The sequence below is a fragment of the Coenobita brevimanus genome, chromosome 7 (assembly GCF_032717465.1).
Source record: "Coenobita brevimanus isolate Jiangsu-jjx chromosome 7, ASM3271746v2, whole genome shotgun sequence".
In the NCBI taxonomy this organism is placed as follows: Eukaryota; Metazoa; Arthropoda; class Malacostraca; order Decapoda; family Coenobitidae; genus Coenobita; species Coenobita brevimanus.
Window position 1 is genome coordinate 16,560,945 of NC_136960.1, and position 18,787 is coordinate 16,579,731.

Consider the following 18,787-nt stretch of genomic DNA (forward strand, 5'->3'; position numbering starts at 1 on the left):
TGCAATTTTGCAGAGAAAGATGCCAATAATCGAGAATAAAGAATATAGGCACAGGTTAGTGGTGACCAGTTTTATCTAATTAAACTGGTAAAGAAAGAAAATTAAACAAACAACTGACTGTAAAAACTATTATGTAAATCAATAGAACTGAATCAGTAATCACCAGTAAGATAGTGCCTATAGACTTTAATGATAAATACCTAAGTATGAGTGAGTATTATCTCGTGAATAGCTTTAGAGCTAGGAGTTAATATCCTGGAATGAGATCGTTAAATGTCACGGGGTTTTTATGATTATGCAGAATTAAAGAATAATATTCAATAATACTTGAGAACAGGGACAAAGAATTGACTTGTGAAAATCAAGCAATGATTACTTTATGCCGGCTTACTTCGCCGATTCTCTAAGGACGAGAATTTATAAACTTTCTCAACAGTACACAGCAGAGACTCACACGTGCTGTTTATTAGTACTGTTGGCCTCTGAAGAAAGTGACTCCACCCCTGACAATCAATAACTAATGCTATTAATGATAAACAGGTTCTTGCTGGTGCAATTAACTCCTAGATGGCACAACGGATTTAAGTTAATAAAAAGGACTGGCCTAAGTACCAGTTGTGAATAATGCAAAGCGTTTATGCAAACTAGGAGCTATAACTAAAATAAGCTAAATGTGGAGTAATAAAACACGAGTTTACATTACATTAAGCTCAAGAGAAAAGAACTGTAAATTTATTGATTACAATGAGATAAATTTACGTTACATGTTTCAAAATGAATTCAAAATAAGGAGATTGCACTCACTCACTCACTCAAAAGCTAAACTCTTAAACCTAGGAAAAACGAAAAGAAAATACTGGTCAGAAAAGTGGGCTAAGCAGAATGGACTGGGCGTCATTGCTGAGGAAGGACACTGCCACACTCGCTGAGCCTCTTGCTGGCTCACACTAGGTGGAGATTTCAGGAACCCGCTGAAGAATGACCTGGTCTCATGGCACTTCAATCCTAACTAAGTTCAAATTGTGAGAGAGAGAGAGAGAGGCAAGAGCGGGCCGCACTTGGCAACAGCTTAACGAATTTAGTGTGAGCGATACACACTCACAATAAATCACTCAGTGGAATTGCTAATGTCGCGCACTAAGACGATCACTTATGAAACAGTGAAAAATGGTTCTGAAAACATTCCCGATCGGGTGAATACGTAGCGGTTGACTAAGTGATACATTCTGTGATTCCACTAGAATTCGCAGTTTCCCACCAAGTTCAAGGTCACAAGTATATTTAAATAGAAAATCGCGCCGACTCGAATTCGCAGTTTCCCACCAAGTTCAATGTCACAAGTATATTTAAATAGAAAATTGCGCCGACTCGTGACAAGGTTAGGTCAAGGAAATTATGTTTGAGAATGTCGAAATAATGAAATACAGATTTAAAGACTTTTTTAAAACTAGATGTTTACGAAAATAATTTTATTTTAGGTATACTCTTGGCTAATGGGAATGATTCAGTGATGAGGGTACATGGAATTTTATATCAGTACTGTCTCAAATACTTAAGCAATAAAGTACACACACACACACACACACACACACACACACACACACACACACACACACACACACACACACACACACACACAAGGGACGCCGAGAAGGTGGTGCTTTCAGCATATTTTATTCCCTTATACAGCCCAAACCACCTATATTGCAACATGCGTCATGGTTGTTGTATATGAAGCATTCCGTCAAGTGCCACGTTAGTAAAACTTGTAATCCTTTTCTTCTGTGTACTTAACGAGAAAGGGCCATAGCAGCATTCATTCAAGGTTCAAGATGGCTGCATGAGAGAAAAAGGGGAAAGAAAAACACTACAAAACCATCCTTCTTAGTGCACACTCTCACTTTGTGATGGCAATATAGGGTAATGCACCTTCAACACCCTTCCTCATATGATACATATCTCAGGTTAAGCGCTCAGGCACGCTAAAAGGCGGACCTCTTAAATGCAGAATCTGGGTAGGATAAAATGTTAGGGGAAGAAGGTAAAGACTGCAATGAATATACTTATGAACGACGTCCTACATTATACAGGATGGAAGGTGACAGGAGGTGATAGTGTGGTGTGGAAGTGAAGTGTGGTAATGTGTGGGTGAAGTGTGTGTGAGATGTGGCAATAAGGTTGGCAGTGTGAGATGTGGCAGTGTGATGTGTGGGTGTGCGAGTTTTAGGAATGCATGGCGAGGCAGTGCGAGGTGCGGCAGTGTGATGTATGGCAGTGTGGGGTATACCAATGTGTGGTGAGGCAATGTGAGAAGTGTAATGTGTTGCAGTGTCAGGTATAGCAATGTGTGGTGCGGCATGAGAAGTGTGATGTGTGGCAGTATGAGATTTAGCAATGAGTGGTGAGGCAGTGTGCTATGTGTCAGTGATATGTGCAGCAATGTGTTGTGAGGTAACGTGAGGTATGGCATTATCGTGTGAGGGTGTGAGATTGAGTAGTGTCTTCTGCTGCACTGTTTAAGTATAAATAATTGCTATGTTTTTATTGAGGTTTCTCGGTTACAAAATTCCTTGATGTAATTTTATAACTTAAGTCAAGGTATATTTGCACCTTGATAAACATTCACTTATTAACTACATCCAAATTTCTCTCCGTCTGTTTCATTACCGAGGGGTAGCCTCTACAACAGTTCTTTAGTCAGTTCTGTTCGTACTTATAATCGATCCTTCTCCCACAACACACCACCCTAATTCATAAACGTCCCAACATACACGTTATTATAATATTTTTTACCTCATTCTATTCATGATCCATCACCCTCCAGACTTGTTCCACCATCCAATGCTCGGCCATCTTCTTCGTCAGTTTATTCTTCTTTATATCTCCTCTTCTTTATATCTCTTACTTACTCGCTGACGTAATCATAGGTCAGCAACTATTGCGTATCACAAAGTCACCTTTCCCAAAAAAGCTGAAATTTGTGTAAAAACCGATCTTTACTCCATCCCAAGCCACCGTCCAACACGTACACTTTACGTCTCTCGCCGCGCATTTCGCTCCCCTTTCTAGTATTTCCTAACAGCGATTTGTCTTGATTTTTCCTCTACGCCAGGTCTTTCCCATTTGTCGTCCCTCTCTCTGCATGATGTTACTTCGTCTTATTTTTCTTTTTTATCATATATCTCCACTGTGGCTACAATACAAGCCAACGAGAATTTGTTACCTACTGAACAGGCCACCGACCACATCTGTCATTCAGCGTCTGTGGCGGCACTGACTTCACCCCGGGACAAAAGGAGCTAATGGACGTCGAGTACCTCCGTCTCCTTCCTCCCTCTCTCCTTTCTCCCTGCCTCCCTCCTCTTCCTTCCCTTTCTCTCTGACTCTTTTGTCATCTTTTCCTTATCCCCTGACTCTCCTACCTCTCCTTTCTCTGTTTCCCATTCTTCTTGTTCCCCTGCCTCCTTTCTCTTCTTATCCTTCCTATCCCCCTCCCTTTAGTCCTCATTCTCCTTTCCTCTGCCATCCACATGCTTCCCCTTTCCCCTCCTACTATCTCCACATTTTCCTCTTCCTCTCTTCCCTGTACACCCCAACCTTCATTCTTCCTTCCATCTGTCTTAGCTTGCCTTAAACTAACCTAACCCAGGTCAACCCTTCCTTGGACCTACACGTAACCGTACCTAATGTGATATAAAAGATGGAATATAACTCAGGCATACAGTACTGCACTGCCCGCTAACAGTGAACAGGATCTTTCTACATTGATTCGGATTTCTGTAAATATTTGTGAGTAGCAATATCTGGAAAGTGAATGTAACTAATGCAGATGGGGAGTAAAATTATGTTACTGAGAGAAAAAGTGATTCATAGTGTTACGTGCTGGCGACTGAAAAAGACACATTGTGGTGTCAAAAGGTCGGGAGGGAATGTGGAATTTGTTATCACTAATGTGACAGGATCCGCCAAGTCATGCCATCATGGCTGGGTGTTTTGGGAGGAGGAAGAGGAAGGGGGCAGCAAGGGAGGCATAAGATTGTCCCAAGGAGAAAGCAACTTCACCTTAAGGGTCACTGGTGGTATGGTGGTTGATGCATGTATATTATCTTGGCATCACCAATAAAATGCACACATATAAATATAGTCTCGTACATGTTACCGCCACTCCATCAACCTCCACTGAATATTAAAATCTAACACCCAGACCTTTACTGTCCTAATAGGATCATAAGGGACCGGGGCAAGGCTGCTTATTCCACACATTAAGGGCGAGGATGTAATGATAAGTATTCCCACACCTATCTACCATCATTTTCGCCAGTACCACAATTATCACTACAATCCCCTACTTCCTTCTGTCTCTGCCACCACCACTACAACCACCATTACCTCCACCATCATCACTAACCTCTTATGCCTTCAATTATTATCATCATCACAGCCGTCGCCATCAGTAACTTTCCTATGCCACACGCTTCCCTTATCTTGTCATTAACACCTTCATGATCTCCCTATTTCCCCCATTAAAACAAGTAGCTTATAGTATGCCAGATAAACAATGACAGAAGTGGTCAGGTGATGAAGGTAATGAAGCTGAGGAAGCTAATGATGAAAACCAGAGTATTTGTTGACCACATCTGTTGGACTCCCAACAAAACACGATTAAATGAATGAAAAATCAGATGCTTGGCAACCCCAAGGCCTGTAAGAGAGGGCGACGCTTGGCCCCTCTAGGGTTAGAAGGGTGCTTTCAAGTCCTGCGAAATTTTAGCTAAACCTAAATACGAGTATATCAAACATCGTGCATCCTAGAACAAAATTAAGGGTCAGCGACCCCTTTCCGAGACTAATACATCGGACTTCGGCCTCTTCTACACACTCACACGTTAATTATCAAATTTTCATGACAAAGAACGAGTCCCACGGCACAACAACATAGGCCGGGGTGCGGTACCAGATGCTGCACTGGCTGACGTAATGCAATAACAATTAGTCAGCAACTCTGTAACTCAGTGACATGGTCGTTTCTACTGTAGACCTGGCCCCTGGGAGAGTCAGGCAAATATACGTCGAAATCAGATATCCTCACCAGACGTGAGAAATATCAACTTTTATTATTAAGTGACAAGCAATTTCCCTCAAGTTAAACGTAGTGTTCCGTTCTCTGGGTTTAAAATAAAAAGTAACAACTTTTTCACGAACTGAGAACTTTTATTACTGCCACTGTCCGATTTTTTTTTTTTCCCCGTCAGCAGTCCCTTGGCGGGAATGGTGCAGCGTTTAACAAATCTTTAAGACATGGTAAATCTTAACTAATTCACAGTTGTTACTGCCATTTAATATTGTTAAAATGTTCGCCCGTTAGTGATTAGCAGAATTTCACTTGCCAGAGAAGTATTTTTGCTTGAGTATGTTGCTTGTGTGTACAGTATGCTTGTAGGCTATGCTGGTGTGTTGGTGTCGACATATACCTACGTCCATGATGTGTCCATGGTTGTGTTTGTGTGTGATCTATGTATGTGAATGTTTGTGTGTGAATATGTTTGTATACGTCTGTCTTTGTGTGTGAGTTTTTGCTTGTCCATGGACACGCAGGGAGCATCAAACAGGCAGAAAATACCACTTCAAGGCACAGAACTTAGCAAGAAAAAATGTCGGGCAGGAAGTTAAGTGACCAGGCAGGGAGGCAGGGAGGCAGGCACGAACAGGCACAGGCGAGGGACAAGAAGAGGAAGCAGGTATAGAAAGTGGGTGGGAGGCAAAGGGGTGGGCAGTGGGTAAGCTGACTGGGGTTAAGACACAAGAACAAACTAGAGGCAGGTCCAGAGGGGATGGGAGGCAGAGGGGTAGAGGAAGGCATGATGAAGTAAAATGAAAATACAGATGGTAGTACAACAGAAAGACCAAAGAAACTTAGAGCGAGAGAAAGACAGATGAAGGAGAAAGTAAGCACAGAAACAGGGAAGGAAGATATGGAACTGAAAGGGAAGGTCAAGGAAATAATAAGAGTGGAACAAAGAATGAGCCTGATGGAGCAAAACAGAAGACGAAAGGGAGGTGAAAGATTTGCACGACTACAAGACAGATAATGGACAGAGTGAAGGATTGGAAATAAGGAAATTACAGATGGATGGGAGGAAATGGCTGACGGCAAGGATGCAGAAGTTGGGGATTAGAAGGAAACGGAAGAGAAGTAAGGTGTGGGAAAGGACTGCGACGGAATGGGCAGGGGCAGGCGTTACGGACGGGGAACGAAGGCCAGGACAATATGAAGAGGAAGGGGAGGAAGGGAGGTTGGCAGCACAGGAATGAAGGACATGGCAGGGTTACGAATCAGGAATGTGGAAGCAGAGATGAGACATTAAGAAGAAATGGTAAGGTACTCGTAGAGTAGGGTCAGGTACAGCATGGCAGAACAGGACAGGATCATGGATATGGGAATGTGTATTAGAGGATGGGTAGCCTAAGGTCGACTAGGGCATGGCACGGCAGGGTAAGGTCATGGATAAAATGCTGGGGATGAGGTAAGGGGTAGCAGGACAGTGAGGAATGGTGTGAAAGGGCCACACTGGAAGGGTGTCTCCAACCACCATATATGGGTGGGGTAGGATATGGGGGGAGGCGGAATAGAGAGAAGGGTGTGCAATGTAGTGAAAAGTTAACACGAAGTAGGATATTTATAATTACCACATGTCAATATTTACATTTTTTTTCTTGTCCTTAGTGGTAGGTGGGGGCGCTTACGATCCACTCACTCGATGTCGTGCTGCTCTCGGGTGTCTGTCCTTTCCTCTCCTCCTTTCTTTTTTTCCTTCCCCTACTGTCTTTCTTTACTTCATTCTTTCCTCGTCCTTCTGCCTATGGATGCCTTGACACTCCTTCTTCTATCTATCATTCCTTCATTGTTTCGTCTTCCTTCTGCCAAATGGTTTCCTGCACACCGGGAAACCATTTACTAAGCTGGGTGGTAACCATTTAACCAGATTATGGCGCCTGGTGGTTTAGTGGATAATTTAGGCGCACAAATCGGATTGAGCCTGTGCAAGTTTAAATCCAAGGTGTGGTTGGGGTTTATTGCTCATGTAGTGCCACTCAGAGATGAGTGAGGCTGGTAACTTTCATCGTAAATGACAGGACCAACTTCCCTAGCCTCGGGCTCCTACGCTCCTCATCGGGCAACACAGGATTATGTGATGATTTTATATATATATATATATATATATATATATATATATATATATATATATATATATATATATATATATATAATGTTACGGAACAGAGAGAGATAATGTACACTTTAAGTGAGAATACTAAAAATCACTACTGTCCCGTAAAGTTCCAGGTTCAAAACAAAAGAGTTAGGTAAAATTACAAGTTAAAGTTTAATGCTCAAGCTAACAACAAAACATTCAGGACTCATAAGGATAATGTAATGGCAAAAAACAGGTTAAATATATGGTTAACTGCAATAGCCTCTATTAACACGAAATTAGCATGAGTAAATTTATCTAAGTCAGCCCTGATAAAATGAGAAAACACTGGATAATGCTCAGTTAACGCAAGATATATTATTACAGATACAAAATATTAACAAAAATGACTGACATAAAAACACATGAATCACAAAAACCTTAATAGGCCTAAGAATTAACACCTTATGCTACACAGCACAAGAAAAAATGCAATAACAGTTATACTCAAATTACACAGCTGCTAGATGGTTGGAGACTTCCTGAGCACTCACAATAATAACAACTGTACAGGGGAGGACAGAGATGTGAGCAAAATGAGGAGTAGATCTAAGTGGCAATTGGAGTTGACAATCCTGCTCTGAACAACAGAAAGAACGACTTACTCTACGATAAGGGTAGAAGGAGGGAGTGAGGTAGAACACGCTCGTGATCAAACATGCAGCATACTGTACGTTAGAAATACACAAAGGATGATGAAGTCATAGGCTATGTAACACCTCCCCACAAAGAAAAAAGAAATTTACAAAGGAAATTTCTTTTTACTCTAAAACAATCTGTCTAAAGTCTAGATAAGCAATCTGCAATAACATTTTCTTTCCCCTTGACATGTTGTACGTCTAATGAATACTCCTGAAGAAGTAGACTCCATCTTGTCAATCTCTGATTTTTATCTTTAAACTTACTAAGGAATTTCAGTGGGTTATGATCGGTATAAATGACTATGGGGTCAAAACCAGAACACAAATAAAATGAAAAATGCTGTAAACCCAAAATCAAGGCCAAAAGCTCTTTCTCAATAGATGAGTAGTTCTTTTGAGGTGGAGTGAACTTCTTACTGTAATAAGATACAGGGTGTTCAATAACCTGATCATCCTCTTGCAGCAAAACAGCCCCAGCTCCTGTTTCACTTGCGTCAACAGCCATCTTAAAAGGCTTAGCAAAATTTGGAGTAGCGAGCACTGGCTGACTTAATAGGATAGCTTTAAGTTTGCTGAAAGAGGATTCACAGTTATCGGTCCAGACAAATTTAACTCCCTTTTTCAGTAGGTCTGTAAGTGGTGATACAAGAATTGAAAAGTTAAGAACAGATCTCCTGTAATAACCTACCATTCCCAAAAATCTTTGTAGCTCTTTCCTACTTTTAGGTCTGGGAAGATCACTTATAACCTGAACCTTAGCTGCTGGTGGTGCAACATGTCCATCACCAATTACGTACCCAAGGTACTGAACTTTAGCTTGACCAAACTCACACTTTGATAAATTAGCTACAAGATTAGCCTGAATCAAAAGCTCAAGAAATTTACTGACATGGCATAGGTGATCTTTCCAGTTGTCACTGAAGATTAATACATCATCAATATAAACAACACATCATGCCAAACCCTCTGTTACAACATTCATGAGCTTCTGAAATGTGGCTGGTGCATTCTTCTTACCATATGGCATTACAGAACATGCAAAAGTCTTTCCTAGTGTTACAAAACATGCGATCTCCCTAGCACGTTCAGTCATAGGTACTTGCCAGTATCCCTTTAACAAATCAAACTTACTTATGTACCTAGCCTTTCCGATCTTGTCTATGCAATCTTCCACACGAGGGAGAGGGTAAGTGTCTGTTTTGGTTATCTGATAAACAAGTCTGTAGTCGATGCAAAGCCGCTGTGACGCACCTGGCTTAGGGACTAGAGTGACAGGAGAACTCCACTCGCTCTAACAGGGCTTAATCATCTTGTGGTCCAATAGGTAGCCAAGCTCCTTCTGGATGAGAGGAACTTTCACTGGGTTCACACGATAAGGAGGCAGTTTAATTGGCTTTGCGTCTCCAACATCGACATCATGCATCAACACAGTGGTTCTTCCTGGAGTAGCACGGAACACTTGCGGGTACTCCTGCAGTAATGCCGAAAACTCCTGCCTTTCCTCGGGAGGTAGATGAGAAAGTTTAGTCTGGAGATCATTCATGATATCAGGATTCTTCCCCAAACTATCACTCAGACTCATGCTGCATGGGAGAACTTCACTTGCAGACTCGGGTGGAACAGCTACAGTGCAGACTGGGTTATTTTCGTCCCGCCTGTGATATAACTTTAGCATGTTGATGTGACAAAGTTGCTTGTTCTTTCTACGATCTGGTGTGGCGATGACATAGTTGACATCACTGAGTTTCTTCTCCACGAAATAAGGACCACTAACCTTGGCTTGAAGAGGTTGCCCATGAACTGGTAGCAGAATCAAAACCTGATCTCCTGGCTGAAAGTGGCGCAACCTGGACTTCTTATCATACCAAGTTTTCATCTTCTCCTGAGCACCTCCTGAATTCTCTCTCGCCAGCTGTAAAGCAGTGGACAGCCGTTCTTTGAACTTCATCACATACTCCAGCAGGTTGACGTTATCTTCCTCCGACAGCCAGCATTCCTTGAGTAGCTTAAGGGGTCCTCTTACTTCATGGCCAAACAGTAGTTCAAAAGGTGAGAAGCCCAGAGATTCATTTGGAGATTCTCTTGCAGCAAATACAACAAATGGAAGACCTTTATCCCAGTCTTTCTGATGTTCCAAACAGTATTTCCTGAGCATCGATTTGAGTGTTTGATGATATCTCTCCAACGCTCCTTGGGTCTGGGGATGGTAAGCTGAAGACGTGATCTGAGTGATGCCCAACTCTTTCAGACTGCTTGAAAACATTTGACATGAAATTACTTCCCCAGTCTGACTGTACCTCCCTGGGCAGACCAAACTTTGTGAAGAACCCTAGCATTTCCTTAACCACGTTCTTTGCTGAGATATATCTAAGTGGAATAGCTTCAGGATAACGAGTTGCCATATCAATCAGGGTCAACACATAAGAAAATCCTGAAGAAGTCTTAGGAAGAGGGCCCACAATATCCACCAACACACGGGTGAAAGGCGCCTCAAAAGGAGGAATGGGAACTAGAGGTGCAACCTTTTCGGTCTGATTACACTTCCCCACAACTTGACAGGTGTGACAAGACTTACAATACCAGGAAACATCCCTGAAGATACCTGGCCAGTAGAAGTGTTTCAAAATGCGTGCCACAGTCTTCCTTACTCCAAGGTGTCCTGTCAAACTGGAATCATGAGCCACTCTAATGATATCCTGCCTACAAACACGAGGGATGACAACTTGATGTACAACCTCCCATTCACAGTCGGCTGATGCTGTTGGGGGTCTCAACTTCCTCATAAGTACTCCTGACTCTATATAATAACAAGTAGAAGCACCGGCTGACTCTTCCTCACTGCAAGCAGAGTTAGCTAGACCTTTCAACTCAGGGTCAGCAACCTGCAACTCAACCAACTCTTGACGAGTCAAATTATCAACATTACGAGGTACTGCCTCATCTGGTGAGTGGTCCAAATTAGCAAGAAAAGTGTCAGCTAGGATAACATCATCATCATCATTATCCTCTAAGTCACCAGTAACTTTAGACTTAGCCCTAGTGACAGCACATGCAGGGAACACATCAGGGACATCACAATCCTGGGCTGCAGCCACTGGCTCACTAGACAACTGAGGAGCTGGACACACTTGACTTCCACCAATATCATTTCCAAGTAAGAAAGTTACACCTGACATTGGGAGTGTCTCAACCAACCCAACCATAACGGAACCATTAACAAAACCAGACTCTAAATTCACTCTGCACACAGGGACAGAGAAGTAATTATTCCCTACACCTTGTAAGATTACAGTTTCATCAGAGGAATTAACATTAGAGCCTAGAACACTGGTCAGCATAAGGGATTGGCAAGCACCTGTATCACGATATATTTTAACTGATTTCCTGTTATTACTGTCCAGAGGACTGACAAAACCTTCAGACAGGAAATTAGCCCATGAACTCTTGAGAGTGTCACCCACGTTACTGCTCAAAAGAGGAGCTCCATCATGAGAATTTAATTTACCCCTCAAAGCAGGTTCAGTTAACTCGGTTAAAGAATTCTGGGAACTCTCAAGGGTGGACACTAAACCAATTGACTGAATATTTAAAGACTCCTTGTTGTTCACATCACGCTGTCTCCTGAAATATTTCTCCGTAGTATGACCAAGCTTACTACAATAAGTACATTTACTTTTCTGAAATCTAGAGGTGAAGCTGGTATTTACTTCCTGAGAAACATCATCTTTATTCTCTTTCCTGTTACCTGTACTCTGAGTAGAGGCAACGTACTTACTCTCAGCTTTCCCTTTTTGTTTAGAATATCTCTTGTGAGTGAGAACATATTCATCAGCTAAAACTGCAGCATCAGACAAATTATCTATTCTTTTCTCATCAAGATATAGGCTTACATCTTTATAAATACACCTCTTGAAGTCCTCCAGCAAAATCATCTGCTTAAATTTGTCAAAATCAGAATCCACATTCTTAGAATTTAACCACTGCTCTAACAGATCTTCTTTGATTTTTGCATACTCAACATGGGATTGCTTATCTTGCTTATAAGTTGTCCTAAATTTTACTCTATAGGCTTCAGGAACAAGCTCATAGGCCTTAAGAATCAAGCTCTTCACTACATCATAATTATCAGATTGATCCTGAGGCAAAGATGCATAAGTTACTTGAGCTTTACTGGTGAGAACAGTTTGTAGGAGTACTGGCCAATACTTTTTGGGCCAATTAAAACCTGTAGCTACCCTCTCAAACAACTGAAAATACTTTGTTAAATCAGATTCATTAAAAGGAGGGACAAGTTTAACATTTTTAGCCACATCAAAATCATCAGAGCTAGATGATCCAGTTCCACCTTGTTTCATGCGATACTCATGGTCTGCCTGAATCCTAGCTAGTTCAATTTGTGCCTGAGCCTGTGCCTGTGCCTCCTGAATACGAGCATTTGCCTGAAATTCAGCCTCCTGAATACGAGCCTGAGACTCCGCCTCCTTAGCCTGAGACTCAGCCTCCTTAGCACGAGCCTGAAACTCAGCTTCCTTAACACGAGCCTCCTGCAGAGCTAGCTGTAACTTAGCTATTTCAATCTGCGTTTGCTCATTTGGAGGAGTTACATTAAACAAGCTTTTATTAATCATGCCAACAATTTGATCTTTAGAATGATGAGAGTGAACTGCAATTCCCAATTGTTGAGCAACAAGCTTAAGTTCATTCTTTGTTCTGTTTTCTACATCACACACTGTTTGCACATTTGACAAAAAATCTTTGGCTTCATCAAGTGTAGTAATAGTAGACATCATGAATAAATCACAGTCGCAAAATATCAAGCAATATCCTTATGATAATATCCTGAATATCCTGATAAGAGGTCGCCAAAATTTATGCTACGGAACAGAGAAAGATAATGATTGTACACTTTAAGTGAGAATACTAAAAATCACTACTGTCCCGTAAAGTTCCAGGTTCAAAACAAAAGAGTTAGGTAAAATTACAAGTTAAAGTTTAATGCTCAAACTAACAACAAAACAGTCAGGACTCATAAGGATAATGTAATGACAAAAAACAGGTTAAATAGATGGTTAACTGCAATAGCCTCTATTAACACGAAATTAGCATGAGTAAATTTATCTAAGTCAGCCCTGATAAAATGAGAAAACACTGGATAATGCTCAGTTAACGCAAGATATATTATTACAGATACAAAATATTACCAAAAATGACTGACATAAAAACACATGAAACACAAAAACCTTACTAGGCCTAAGAATTAACACCTTATGCTACACAGTACAAGAAAAAATGCAATAACAGTTATACTCAAATTACACAGCTGCTAGATGGTTGGAGACTTCCTGAGCACTCACAATAATAACAACTGTACAGGGGAGGACAGAGATGTGAGCAAAATGAGGAGTAGATCTAAGTGGCAATTAATGCAGAGACTGAGCTCATTATATAGGGGCCGGCAGAGCTTGATACAACTTGTAAGAAGGACGCGCAAATGAAGCCATAGGGGACAAAGAGTTGACAATCCTGCTCTGAACAACAGAAAGAACGACTTAATCTACGATAAGGGTAGAAGGGGGGAGTGAGGTAGAACACGCTCGTGATCAAACATGCAGCATACTGTACGTTAGAATTACACAAACGATGATGAAATCATAGGCTATGTAACAATATATATATATATATATATATATATATATATATATATATATATATATATATATATAATGTATGCTTGATGCTTACAGTACGTGAAAAAAAAAAAAAAAAAACTTTTTAAAAGGAAAAGTGTTGACAATACGCAAAATAGAAATATATTATGCTCAAGGCTTCAAAAAGTTGCAGACTGTCCTTCACTAACACTGTCAAAACATTCTAGGGCCACTTTAATCAGGGGAAAGAAAAGTAAGATAGTTAAATGTTTACCACGAAAGTTCATATATTTCCCTAAACACCCACTGACCTCGTCTGTTGGTAGTAAGAATAAGATTTTGAAATACGCCATTGGAATGAAGTGGTTCATATATCTCTAGGTGGTTATGTAAATCCTTTAGCTGTCTGAGGCATTTATTTTGATTTATTAAAGAAAATCATGTATTGGGGGGAAAATGTGCTGCACTTAGGTTCCCTGTATTGATTTCTAGGCATTTTTCAAATAACAAGGTACTGTTAACAACAGCTGGAAATACCTTAGCATCTCAAACATATTATGGTATAAAAACTCTAAGTATACAGTCTTGTCGTGGCCACACCGTGTTAGGTGTACTTTTCTGGATACGGTATCTGTACAAGAGATGAAATGCGGTGACTGGTGATAAATGAGATAGGCACGGTGTGTGTGTGTGTGTGTGTGTGTGTGTGTGTGTGTGTGTGTGTGTGTGTGTGTAAGGCAAGAGATGTGGTGCTGTGAGTGGTGTAATGCAGTGATTGATGATGTGACAGGCAAAGTGAAAGGTGCTGTGTAGTGAAATGTTGACCGTCGTAATGTGTGTACGAACAAAGTGTGTGGTGCTATGTGGTTAAAGGAAATGTGCGAGGCAGAAAAGATGTGCGGTGTTGTGTGTGGTTACGGGGTGCTGGATACGCCACCGCTCACCTCTCGCCCTCCCCGCCATGTTTTCACGCTTCACCGGTCACACTGGATAAGACACGAAAAAAAGTGTTGGTGAATTGAATATCAAATTGCAGGTCTGAGAGAAGACGTGATGGTGGAGGGAGTGGTGGAGATGATGGTAGAGATGAAGTGGGTGTCTCACGTTTCAGAGGAACTAATGTAATGCCTAGCTGATTAGAACACACACACACACACACACACACACACACACTTTCATCCAGCATAGTGAATGGAATTAAATGCAAGCAGTATGATAGTCTTATTTTTTTTTAGTGAAAAAAGTGTATATATACAGTATACTATTTTGTTGAGCTAAACAGAGGCTCCCATGAATGACGACTTTAGAGTAAGAAACTCCTATCACTTTCCCGGGGTGGGTCAACAGGTAGGACTATTGACCCCTGATGTCGAGAGGTCCCTTCTTTACAGTACAAATCTGCTATAGTAAAACATACCAACGTCCTCACAGTCAAGGAGTCAGCTGTTAATATATCCTAAATGATGAAAAAACAAGATTTGCAGTTAAATATTCAAGGGGACAACACGCACTCTGATCAAGCCAGGTGTGAGCTACAGGTTTAGATATACAGTTTCCATGAAGAAGGATGGTCAGTTTATCGATGCTTGGAAAATATACAGGATTTTGGGATTATAGTGTGGCTGGACTAACTGATACACTGAGACAAATGGAATGGTTCAAAGCGATATCCTGATGCAGAGGAAAAGCAGGCGGGAACGGAGAGGAAGGTAGTGGTGGGGTGGAGGAAGGAATGAGGAGGAAGGAACTAGAGGAAATATGTGCAACTGGGAAAAACGCCCTTCCCTCTCCCTCCCTCCTTCACCCCATCTCTTCCTACCCCCCCTCTCCACCCTGCCTCCCATCTCCATCATTGGGTCCCTCAGTTAGCGCAGAGACTGATTAACACGTTGAAACACTCCAGTCAATATCAGTAACTCTTACAAGTTCTCCCAGTGGTTACATTGGCACTGATTATAACTCTTCCTTGTTGGTGAGTGTAGCAGGGATGAGATAATGGAAATGGATGAAGTTGGAGATACAGTGACTTTAAACAGTACCTGAGTCCAAGAGGTATAATCTAACCTGAATACCCTCATTTATACACACAGCTACGTATACAGTACATTTACGTGTGACCATACACATAACTTTCTGGCCAATTATTTATATGTGGAAGCGTTGTATGTGCATCTTATATCCGGTTATTTTCCTTCCCTACTGCCTCAAAATAATTCCTCCTCAAGACATACCTGCCATTCCTATTTGTGTTTATTTTTCCCTATAACACTGACCCCACCGCATATCACTATTTCTTTAGCTGCTCATTACCTTCGTTTTGCCTCTAATGACCGAGAAATGGACTGCACGTACGAGATAATATTACTTCCCAGCAAACAAGCTGACGGAGGGTTAATATACTGGTACCGACCTTACCATAACCAACGCTAAAAATCAGTCTCTTGGGCCCGTATTCTCGTCGGGTAAGGAGGCTCCCTAGCACCTCTTCCTCAATTATTTATTTACCTGGCCACCCATTAGTATCCTCTGTTTTGCTTCTTACATGTTTTTAATGTCGACATACACGGCATGAAAAAAAAAAAAAAAAAAGAACATGAATATTGGAACGGAGCAGAATAAAAAACAAATCGGTAAGGGAGAGTTGTTAGCAAACTTCCTAACCAAAAGAGAATACCCTTAGTCTGACTGATATCTTGTGAGATGATGACGAGGAGAGGAAGGTGGGAGCTGAGAAATGGAGGAAATAATAATGAGAAGAAAAGAGGACAAAGAAATATTTGATAATAAGTTAAACAATGACGAAGAGGATGGCAAGAGGAAGAGAATAATGGCAGGAAAGTGGAAAGACGATGGAGAGGAAAGAACAACCTGAAGGAAGGAAAAGGGGAGCAGTGTGGGAGGAAGCAAGGCTGAAGATGCAGAGGGTGATAACCAGACAAGTGGGAAGTTGGTACGCAAGGGTAAAAGCTTAAGAAATTGATCTGTTATCATTCATCATCGGCTGCATACTCTGATCTGATTTTCATGAATATAAGTGTGCAGTAACTGACGTGCCAGAGTGCAGGTTTACAGTATAAGTGAACTGTATGATGGGTGTTGCATGGGCGCTGCGTGAGCCAGTCCCATTATTCATACAGGCTGATCAAGTTTGAAATCAATGGTCATGTGTAAACCACAACAAAATGCATGATTTCTCCCCAGCCCAGGTAAACTTTAATGTTTGTTATTTCTGTTTAGAGAGGACATTGTTAGGTGATTTTATGGTAGCGATTTGATGTACATAAATGAAGTAATCAGTGTGCTTTACTGGAGTAAAGAAGTGTACCTACACTGTCATTAAATAAGAGGAAGCATCCTGTATCAAGGCCCAACCTAACAAAATATGATGGTTAGACCAGTATCGGTATATGTCTTTTACGATTAATTAAACACCAAAACATGTACCGGTATATCTATATAATCACACTTTCTTATAAAAAAAAAAAATCAAGCACTGACATTTATCTATCTATCAATTTACCTATTCTCTGTTTATCGGTCTATCTATCTAACGGTATAGATAGATAGAGATGTCGTACACAGATTAACTGCGTATAGTTTACTAAAAGAAAGTACCCAAAACTCGACTTTTTTTTTTTTCAGATTCATACTGGGCATTATAGGACAGGTGTCTTCTTAGTTATAACTTCGAAGACAAGATGTACGGACGAGATTTGGTTGCTTCAGTTCTCTCATATAGCGATGCAAAGGAAGACCTACCAAGAAAATACAGACTACTCTTTCAGGCACTTCATCTTTGCATTATATTGTTTATGTCTTCATCTTCATTTGGGCGTTGCTAAACCATTTTTTCATACAGTCATCAATGTATAAATGGAAGCTATTAATACATCACACTGGAGCCCTTAAAAGATTTCCTCATACTCTGTAGTAATTAGGATCTCAATCTTAAAATCCTGATAGTGATCGTCGGGTCGTAAAGAAAAACTATCTGGCAGGAATCCAGGATAAACACGAACCTATCTTACTTATGGTTTGCTCATTAACACATAACTGTCTGGTGATGGTGGTGGTGGTGGTGGTGGTGGTGGTTGTGGTGGTGGTGTTGGTGGTGGTGGTGTGTGTGTGTGTGTGTGTGTGTGTGTGTGTGTGTGTGTGTGTGTGTGTGTGTGTGTTTAAGAGAGAGAGAGAGAGAGAGAGAGAGAGAGAGAGAGAGAGGAAAAGATAAAATACATGCATACTTACATACATACAGACAGACAGACAGACAAAAGAAAGACAGACAGAGAGACGACAGACAGAAAGATATACAAACAAAAAAACAAACATACTGACAGACAAAAAAAGACACACACAGACTATACAGACAGACACAGAATACATGAAGAGGTCGAATGGGACAAACAAGTAAGGATGAGGAGAAATGGAAAATGTAAATGAGAAGCTGAAATACTAAAATAAAAATAAAAAATTTAGCTCAGACATGTAAAATAAGATTGATGATGGGAAAGGAAGAAGAGGAAAAAGGGAAAAAAAAATAGATGGGCAGTAATGGAGGTGGATGAGGCAGTAAGGGTGCACAGAAGGAATTTCAAATTACCCTTTATATACAAATGTATTACGCTCTACAGCCATACGCAAAGCTTAATTATACTGTTTTACTCTAACTTGGCCTATAATTGCAGTCTCTCCACTTTGAATGCTATGGTGTAATATTGCGATGATACTAGAACATGATACTAATCATGAAGAAGTGATATGGAAAGGATGCCCGACTCTGCGCATAGACATCATAGCCTCTGCCCAAGGCCAAGTAGTCCTCCTACATGCCATACACCTCCACATGTCACCACTTCGGCACTAACACTCATCGTCCATACTGAATACATACTAGAGCCGTCTCATACTGGATGGTGCATTGGGATTTGAGGGAGTATTTTTACCATATGTCGGCGGGTCTTCTGGTATATGATTTGACCTAATTAACCCACTCTGCACGGATTTGTTATGCACATTCGCGGTGTTACTTGTGAAGTTCAGTTGTTACCCAGCCCGATTGTCTATTAACAATTGTCAGAGAGAGAGAGAGAGAGAGAGAGAGAGAGAAACTTCCTGCAAGAACCAACAATAAAGTTATGGAGGCTCAGTTCTGGATATCCAACAATAGGAACCCCATCAGTACCACAGGCCTTGTTAATCCAGGACACAGAAGACAAAATATATCAATATAAAGATGTTCATAAAA